Source organism: Pogona vitticeps, chromosome 5 (assembly GCF_051106095.1).
Source record: "Pogona vitticeps strain Pit_001003342236 chromosome 5, PviZW2.1, whole genome shotgun sequence".
NCBI lineage: Eukaryota > Metazoa > Chordata > Lepidosauria > Squamata > Agamidae > Pogona > Pogona vitticeps.
Window position 1 is genome coordinate 73,440,544 of NC_135787.1, and position 9,457 is coordinate 73,450,000.

Consider the following 9,457-nt stretch of genomic DNA (forward strand, 5'->3'; position numbering starts at 1 on the left):
GAACTAGCCCAGCATAGCATCCCCCCCCCTTTTTTTCTTGTTTTCTTTTCTTTTCTTTGGGTCCTGACAGCCAGCTTCACTGCTACCACTCACCTTCTGGGGGCAACAGACAGCAAAGGCCCAACATATTAGATGCTTACTCTTGCCTGGGTTCTTGAGGGAATTGCTGAGCTGTGGTAGGGATTACATAACTGTCCACTGGCCTTGGTATTCAATGACATTTTTGAACTACACCTTCCAGTATCGCCTTGTCAGCATAGTCACCGTCTATGCTGGCTGGAGGATTCTGGGTGATACAGTAAAAAAAAAATGTAACTGTCTTAAAATCTGCCTTCCACCTAAGGAAAGCAGGATCTTATGCAGAGCTTCCATGTTTTTTACTACTTTGAATTACTATCCAAGTAGAAAAGGCATCACATTTCTTGGAGTTATACCGGCTTACAAGGAATCTTGAATTCTGAAATGGAAGCAACAGTTTGGTCCTTCTCATGCTTTCGAAAATAGGGTGTGGTTTATGAAGTGAATGATCTTTTTGCTGATTTCAAGACACCAACTGCATTCCATTTTATTTGAAACTCATCATGGCAGATTGGATTTTTAAGATGACGTTCCAAGCAATGTCTAGTGCCATGGCTTGTTTTCTTACTACGCAGAGAGGAACACTGATTCACCACCTGTTTTCCTCTCTGTCTTAGAATTTGCCTTTACATCTTTAGGCTGATTCAGTCCTTTTCATTACAGAGAAATGCAAGAAACTCATATATTTGTGATGTTCCATTCATCCATCTATTATCCTTCCAAGATGGCTCATATTGATTTTTTTTAAAAGGGGGCCAGTGTTTCTAACGCTTACCCTCTTAGTGTTATAGACTAAGAGACCAACTAGTATTTGCTTGTAAAGCTGTTATCAGATAGACTGAGTTCTGTTGACAGTTTACACAGCATTTGCATTGGCAGCTGACCCAGCCCTTCATCTCAAATTAATTACCCTCTGCATCCAGTCTGTCTGGCACAACAAAACAAATTTTCTCTTCTCCAACATATATACAACCTCTGTCATTATTGATATATAGACTTACTTTCTAGATTGGTTTATACCTTTTTAGTTATTGAAAGTGCCTTTAATTTATTATTTTTTTAAAAAAAACTCTTTCCAAATGATATAGTGGAATATAAGTGGGCCTTAATTTGTTACGCTATAGATGACAGATTTATCATGCAGTCTGGGAAAATTGTTTTCACCCTTTAAAGCGTCTGATACTACTGGTGACACTTGAGATAGGCAGAATTACAAATCTGCACTGTGAAGTCCATGAAGAGGTGAAAAATCTGCCTGTTTCATTTGCTTTCAAACTTGGATTTGTAAAGCCTCAGATTATTTCCTGTTTATATATGGAATTTACAGCTGTTGATAAAGACCATTTTAAAAAAGCCTCTGTGGCAGAGAGAATTAACAGATGCAGGCTGCATGCACTAGGGATGGGACCACATTCTACTTGACTGATACTAGTGTAACAGATTAGGAGGAACCTCCCCAAAAAAGAGAGAGCAACCATGGGTGTCCACAAGAAAAGCAAGTGAGTTTCTTCCTCACCCTGAAAACTGTAGATTTCTGTATTGTGTTAAAGTTTACAGAGAGGTCAATGTGCAGTGCTAACATGGCATTACAGTTTTTCCCCACCTCTGAAAATAATTGGGGGTGTTCTTGGCAACAACTCTAACTAAGCACCATGGAAAAGCAGGAAAGATGCATTTCTTGAAATATGTATTTTGGCTCAGAAATACATTCTCAGTAATCAGATGTGTGCTATGATAAACAGATTATTTTATGACTTGAAAGAATAGGCTAAACATATCATCTAGTTTGAAGTGTTGTATAGTCAACTATATCCATGGTGCCTAGTTAGAGTTGTTGCCAAGAATACCCCAATTATTTTCAGAGGAGGGGGGAAACTATATAATGTTATGTTAGCATTGCATATTAATCTCTTTGTAAAAATTAACATAATATAAAAAGCACCATGGATGTGGCTGACTATACAATGCTGCAAACTGGATGATACGTTTAGCCTGTCCTTAGAAGAGGTGCTCCTTCAAGTCGTAAAATACTTCTGTTTGTCATAGCACACACCTGGTTGTTGAGAACGTATTTCTGAGCCAAAATACATATTTAAAGAAATGCACCTTTCCTGCTTTTCCAAAATTTGCTCCTATGCAACAATGAAGCAATTCACTATGCAAGACCAAGATTAGGCGTATAAAGGACGGTTTTGGTTTGTTTTGTATTTTACATCTCAAAGATAATCATGATGACACAGGTGCTTCGCCTTTTAACACATTTTCACAATTACAAACCTTTTATGTATGTATGTATGTATGTATGTATGTATGTATGTATGTATGTATGTATGTATGTATGTGTGTGTGTGTGTGTGTGTGTGTGTGTGTGTGTGTGTGTGTTTGTTTGTTTGTTTGTTTGTTTGTTTGTTTATTTATTTATTTATTTATTTATTTATTTATTTATTTATTTATTTATTTATTTATTTATTTATTTATTTATTTTTGCCTTTTGAGGGAACATTATTTCTAGGGACAGATTTCTCTAAAATTGTTCCTCTGCTAAAATTCTGTTATAAGGCAGGGAATTCATAGGGAATTTGCTTTTCCCTTAATACCTCAGAGCCAGATTTCAGTTAAGCGTTTTGGTACTCCCACATTCAGAGTGTTTATGTGTTCATTTGGCCACCATATAAGCCATATTGGTTTGAATTCAGTTGAATGTCCCCACTGCAATAGACCCCTTAAATAAACAGGATTTGCACAAGTGTTAACTCATCCTTCAATAACTGATTTAATGGGTCTAGTCAGAGCAGTCATTACTTTTCTCCTTACTGGAAGTGAGTTATGAATTGGTCTGAAAGTCAATCTAAACAAAGAACTCAGCATATGGTAAGATTATTTCTTGTCTGAATTACTTTGGACTGAAATATCATAATCAATCAATCAATCAATCAATCAATCAATCAATCAATCAATCAATCAATCAATACTTCTGCACAGAGAAGACTAACCATGAGGAAAGAGAGTTCTAGGCTTTTTCCTAGGTTATATAAATTGTCTTTCATGGAGGAACATTTAGTCAACCATTTCATGAGCTGCAATATAGGAACCGTATTCTCATGCAAAGAACTGTAGAACAGCGTAGGGAAACATGAGGCTCACCAACCCCTTTCTGCTCCCCAGAGTGCCCCAGAGCAATGAAAACATTGAGAGAGAGAGAGAGAGAGAGAGAGAGAGAGAGAGAGATTTTGTTTTCTTCCACCCCTAAAATGGCTGTAGCTCTAGGGAGTGTGAATCTATAGAATATGAACAAATGTCTTAAATATCTAGGGAGTGCGAGTATGTACGTTTGAGCATAAGTTTTTTTTAAAAAAAACAGAAGTGATTTTTATTTTCATTTCCAATTTCATCTGGAGGGAGGTCTGACACACACACACACACACACACACACACACACACACACACACACACACCTCTGGAATGTCTTGGGTCTCAGTCAGCCCCTGAAATTAGATGTACAGCACAATTCTACTTAAACTGGGGTTTTCTGGAACTCCTGTACCACAAAATGAAGCAATAATACAGTAATTAGCTTTGCCAAAAACAATAAATGTGAGGTATTCTGTAGCTGGCTAATTTGCATTTCCTCTTAAAGATATTCCAACGACCTGAAGCAGACCTCACATCTGAGACTTTCAGGAAGCAGCATTATTGAGGAAAGCGCTTATTCTATCTTTGCTCTATCTTTAGATTAGTGAAATGCTGATGAAGTATAGACTCAGTCCTGAGACTGCAGTGCTGCTACAGCCTTTGAGGAAACTCAAAGTGCAGCCGCAACAAAAAATGGCTGTGTCAAGGTTGTTATACAGGACTACTAATGCATCAGATTGCGCCAGAGTAAACATCAGAATGTGCTGTCTCTATGCAGCTTAATTAACATAATTAGAAGCATACCCTCCAGCTGTTCATTACTTAATCATGTCAAGAACATGGATAGGATCTTTCATCTTCAAATTGCTTTATAATAAATTAAATAACGTGGACTACAATGGTGTCTTGACTTACAAACTTAATCCATAATGGAATGGTGTTCGTAAGTCAAAACATTCGTTAAGTCAAAGCAGCATTTCCCATAGGAATGCATTGAAACACAAATGAATCCAAGCAATTGTACATGTGATCCAATCCAAATTTACTGAATGAAAGATAATAGAACACCCATGATTTTCCTTCTGTGGTTCACTTATTAATCCTTAAATAAACCTTGTGTTATTTAGCAGCAAGAGTGTGAGACTCATAATTGATCTAGTGAGGATATTATCCTCTGGTGGCAGGGAATAAAAATGAAAAGAACCAGTCGTGTCCAAAGGTGAACTTGTGTAAGAGGCAAAACACACAGGGGTCACTGGGGGGTATGCGACAAAAATCAAATTACAGAGGTTCTGGCTTCCAGTTTATGCCACAGTGGTAACTCCCGAGTTTAGAGCTCCGAATTAAGGGGGGTTCACATGCCTAGGGGTGCCCTAGAGGGTGTAACGGAGCCTGGAGAGTTCCCGAAGAAGGGGTGCAAGTGGGGTTTGAATTGCAAGCACGGCGGTGGCAGCTTGCGGTCGACCCAGCAGCCTTTTTACTCCCCAGTGGTGGTGGAGAGGAGGAGCTAGAAAGCCCTTCCAAAGAAGCTGTCAGGGCTCCAGAGAATAAAAACTCAGCAGGATACAAGCAATCTTTTATGGTGAGATTCTCGAAGAAGCATTCTTTCTCCTTTGAAATTCCGGCGTGTAATAGCCCTTCCTTTTACTTTACCCACACCCTCCTCTTAAATAGCAGCTTTGTGTGAAGACAAACATGGAGGTGTGGAGAACTGAGAAGGGGTGATGAATACAAAAGCAAGAGAACAATTGAAGGTAAATGAAGCATTAAGGAGCTGTATTTGCATTGCTGGAATTTGGTGAGAACTCTTACAAAAATAAGGGGGAAAGGGGGCTCATCTTTAATATTATTATTTTCTTTATTATTTACTGTGCCTCTTGCATTGAGAGAAGAAATGCCATTTGGAGAACACTCACTGAAAGACACCATTTGCCCCTCCTTTCTTTTTCCCTATTATTGGCATACTATCAAAAACACCAAGCGCTCAAGGACATTTGAGATAAACTTATAGGAGTTAACCCTGTACTGGGACCCTGTGAGAAAGAGAAAGACCAAATAAGTGCTTCAGGAACCATTAGAGGGCCATAGAAGACAATGGAAGACACAGCATTCATATATTTGAAGAAGTTTTTCCTTTTCTGCTTTTCTTCTGTTACTGTACCTAGACCTATCACAACTGCTGGAACTGTACAAATAACTATATTATTGTGATCTCTAAACTTCAGGGAATCTGGTGGATACAACGTTTATTCTTTCTTTCCCCCCCCCCTTTTTTTTTACACTCCTTTTTTTTGACACTACATTAGAGAATTGTGATTTCTACAGCTGGGTTAACTTTGAAGACGATTAAAATTATTTTTTTAAAAAAGTAATATCATTTTTTTCTTTTTCCCCCTTTCCCTCTTTTTTCCTGCTGCTTTTTGCATATTTACCTTTTGTGGTATTTTTCCTTTTTTTTTCTTTTGCATTTTGTCCTCCCTTGCTCTTGTTTATTTATTTCTTTTTTTTTGTTTCCCCTTTTTTTGTTTTGTTTTTTTCTTGCATTACTCTTCTGATTGTTATTTTTATTATACAGTATTTGGTATCAGCTCCTTTTTTCATATTTTAGATTTATTGAATACTTCAGAAGTCCGGCTTTATTGGAATACAATTACACTAGAACCAAGGTGACCTCCGAGAACTTTTGACGACCCTAGAAAATTTCCGGATAAGACACTATAGAATTTCAATTTTAGTTTCCTGGCATTATACTTCTACTAGGATTCTGTCTGGGTCTTCGGTACTTCCGGAGCTCTGTATCATCTCTGAATTTTGGACATTTTGGAATAAAAACCTACTAAGATTCAATTGGGATCTTTGGAACATTACAAATAAATAAGATACTGAGGATACTAAAAGGAGACTTATACAAAGAACTGGAAATTTAAACTGAATCTTGGAAATATATTACAAACAAATACTTGATATTAATATGAGGGACATATTAGTAATACTCTGTTAAAGGAAAGCTGATTTAGGTTGTGATTTTTCCTCCCCAATAATATCTGAGAATAGGTGGGAGTTACAGTGTTAAAGAGACCTATTGAGGAGGAAGGATCGCAAGGAGTTTTATAAAATGAGTACCAGCACAGCCAAAGGTGCAAAAAAGGTGGGGACACCATCAGGAGCCTCTTCAAATGCATCTTCAACAACAGCAAGCCCAGCCCAGCAGAAAAATATAGGAAATATGATACAAAAAGAACAACAGAGTAAAGAAATGCAATCTATCTTGCAGATGTTTACAGACATAAAAATAAATCAACAATTGATAGAAGAAATGATTGGCACAAACCACGCCAGAATGGAAAATAAAATGGAGGAGATTAATCAACAGATAACTACATTAGCTAACCAAATTGCAGAAACGAATCAGAAAGTTCTACAGAACAAATCACAAATTCAGCAGCTAGACCAAAAATTTGCAGAAAATAAGGAAGAAATATTAGCATTGAAACAGGAAAAGAAAAAATCCCAAGAAATCTTAAAGAAGTGCAAAGAAGCAACATTGATATTAGAAATGGATAGAACATCCAATATTCTGAGACTCCGCAACATCCCGGAAAATAACGATATTGATCTATTGGATCAAATGGAAAAAGTCCTGATGGAATTCTTAGATATAGAAAAATCACAGATGAATCATGAAATTGCGGAGATTTTTAGAATAAACTCAGGTTTTGCAAGGAGGAACAAGACACCAAGAGATGTCCATATAACTTTCCTGAGGAGAAAAATTAAAGAAGACATATTGAAGAAGTCAAGAGAAAACCCATTAAGAATCCAAGGTAAAGAAATTGAAATTATAAACCAGATTCCTTGGAAAATCTGAGAGATTAGAAAGCAATATTTCTTCTTAACAAAAACATTAAATGAGAAGGACATAAATTTTGGATGGATAACACCTGAAGGAATCATAATAAATTGGCAATAAAAAGATTTAGATTAGATAACTTGGATAAAGCGAAAGATTTCTAGTAAAATACATAGCTATGAGAGAAAAACAAAGTGTTTCTGCAGAGACAGAAGAAGAAGAAAGATGTGTGACAAGACAAGGAAAAAAAGATTGACTACGAAACCGAGGGAAAGAGGGAAACTAGAGCAAAAAATCCAACATGTAAGTAAATATGGAAACAATAACAACAGTATTTTCAGTAAACATAAATGGACTAATTTCTCCAAAGAAAAGAAGGGAAACCTTTTCTACAAAAAGAAAAAGCAGATATTATTGTTCTTCAGGACACCCATATCAAAGAAAAAAACTGCAACTTATTCGAATATCCAAAAATTTGTTTTATACATGTGACCCTAAACAAAAGAAGAGTTGCCATTTATGTGAAAGCCCATAAGGATGCCAAATTTATCTACGTGGACCAAGAGGGAAGAATCTTAATGGTAGAAACAGAGATTAATAATTAAATAAACACTGGTAGTTGCTATATATGCCCTTAATCAAGCTCAAGAAGTATTTTATAAGAGGCTTTATAATATTCTAAGAGAGAATTATCAAAATATTTGTTTAATAGGAGATTTCAATGCCACAGTGGATCTAGTAAAAGACTACAAAAAGAACCATAAAGGAAAAAACAAAACAAGAGAAATACACGACCCAAAATATTTTTCCAAATGACAGAAGAGTTCAGATTGGAAGATACCTGGTGAAGATACAATAAAGAAAAGCTACAATATACTTTCTATTCAAACCGACATGAACCCTGGTCCAGGATTGATATGATATGGACAACAAATGATTTGAGGATAGGACTAGTTGAATTAAATATACAAACAAGCATATGGGCAGATCACAACCCGCTCAAAATTACGTGTAAAGGAGAAGTGAAAAAAAATGGAAGGTGGACACTTAATAAAAAGATCCTGAAAGAACAAGAATTTATAAATAACACCCAAAAAAAGAGAAATGAAATGCTACTTCAAAGAAAATGAAACACAGCACACTTCGACACAGACGATATGGGATGCAGCAAAGGCGGTATTCCGTGGATTAGTAATAGCATATATGATCAAAAGGAATAAAACAAAAAGACAGAGATATAATAATAGGAAAGAAGAACATAAGTTGAAACTAGAGCTAGAAAATAACCCTAACAATAAATTGGTGAAAAAGGAGATGAGCATGTTAAAACACAAACTGAATCTTATGGAGACAGAAGAAATGGCACAACAAATAAAGGCCGCAAAACAAGATTTCTTTGAAAGCGCAAATAAACCAGGACACTGGTTTTGAATATAAATTGAAGAAACAAAAAAAGATTAATAAATAAATTAAAAGATAAAAAAGTGTACTCCAAACTCAAAAAAATCTAATACATAATATAATAATGGATTTCTATACTAATCTTTATAAAGCGGATAAGAAAATATTTGGAAATAGTAAATCTCCCCAAAGTACCAGAAGAAATAAAAAAGATGATGAATGCTGAAATAACGATGGAAATAATGGAAAGTATAAATAAACAAAAAAATGAGAAAACTCCTGGGCCAGATGGACTTCCTACGGAGTACTATAAAATATTCCAAGAATAATAGAATCATTTAAAAAGGTATGCAATCAAGCATTAAAAAAACAGCGATGATTCCGGAAATCTGGTCGGAAACAAACATCACACTAATACCTAAGAAAGGAACAGATCTGCACAAATAGGAAATTACAGGCCAATCTCTCTACTTAATGTAGATTATAAAAAATTTCAACTGTTATGGCGGAAAGATTGAAAAAATACTTAATACAATTTATACATGAAGATCAAAATGGTTTCCTCCAAAAATGACAATTAAAGAATAATAATAATATAATAATAGATACCTTAGAATACTACAGTGGACCCTCGACTTACCGATGGCTTGACTTACAGACTTCTCTGGCCGCAAAATTTAGGTTCGACTTGCAGCCTGAGAATCGACCTATAGACCAGAAAAAAACCAAAATGGAAAAATGGAATAAAAACAGCCAGTTACGGGGTTAATCGGTTTTCGATGCATTGTAGGTCAATGGAGATTCGACCTACAGACTTTTTGACCTGCAGCCACCATTCCAATACAGATTAATTCTGTAAGTAGAGGGTCCACTGTATGAAGCACATCGGGAAAAACAAATAGCGCTTTTATTCCTGGATGCTCAAAAAGCTTTGATAATTTAAACTGGGAATTTATGAAGACACAATTGGAGGTGATGGACTTTGGACGAAACTTC

At 35.9% G+C, this 9,457-nt stretch overlaps 1 protein-coding gene and 1 long non-coding RNA gene across 2 annotated transcripts in view; one reads left to right on the plus strand and one right to left on the minus strand.

Moving 5' to 3' along the window:
- The window catches only part of GRXCR1 (glutaredoxin and cysteine rich domain containing 1), a 53,298-nt gene that overhangs the window by 27,070 nt on the left and 16,771 nt on the right, over nucleotides 1–9,457 (minus strand). The window lies entirely within an intron of this gene.
- LOC144589617 (uncharacterized) overlaps nucleotides 4,886–9,457 on the plus strand; it is a 12,990-nt gene continuing 8,418 nt past the window's right edge. Inside the window, exon 1 of the long non-coding RNA XR_013545848.1 lies at nucleotides 4,886–4,964. This is a non-coding gene — a long non-coding RNA (uncharacterized LOC144589617). The remainder of the gene's footprint in view (nucleotides 4,965–9,457) is intronic.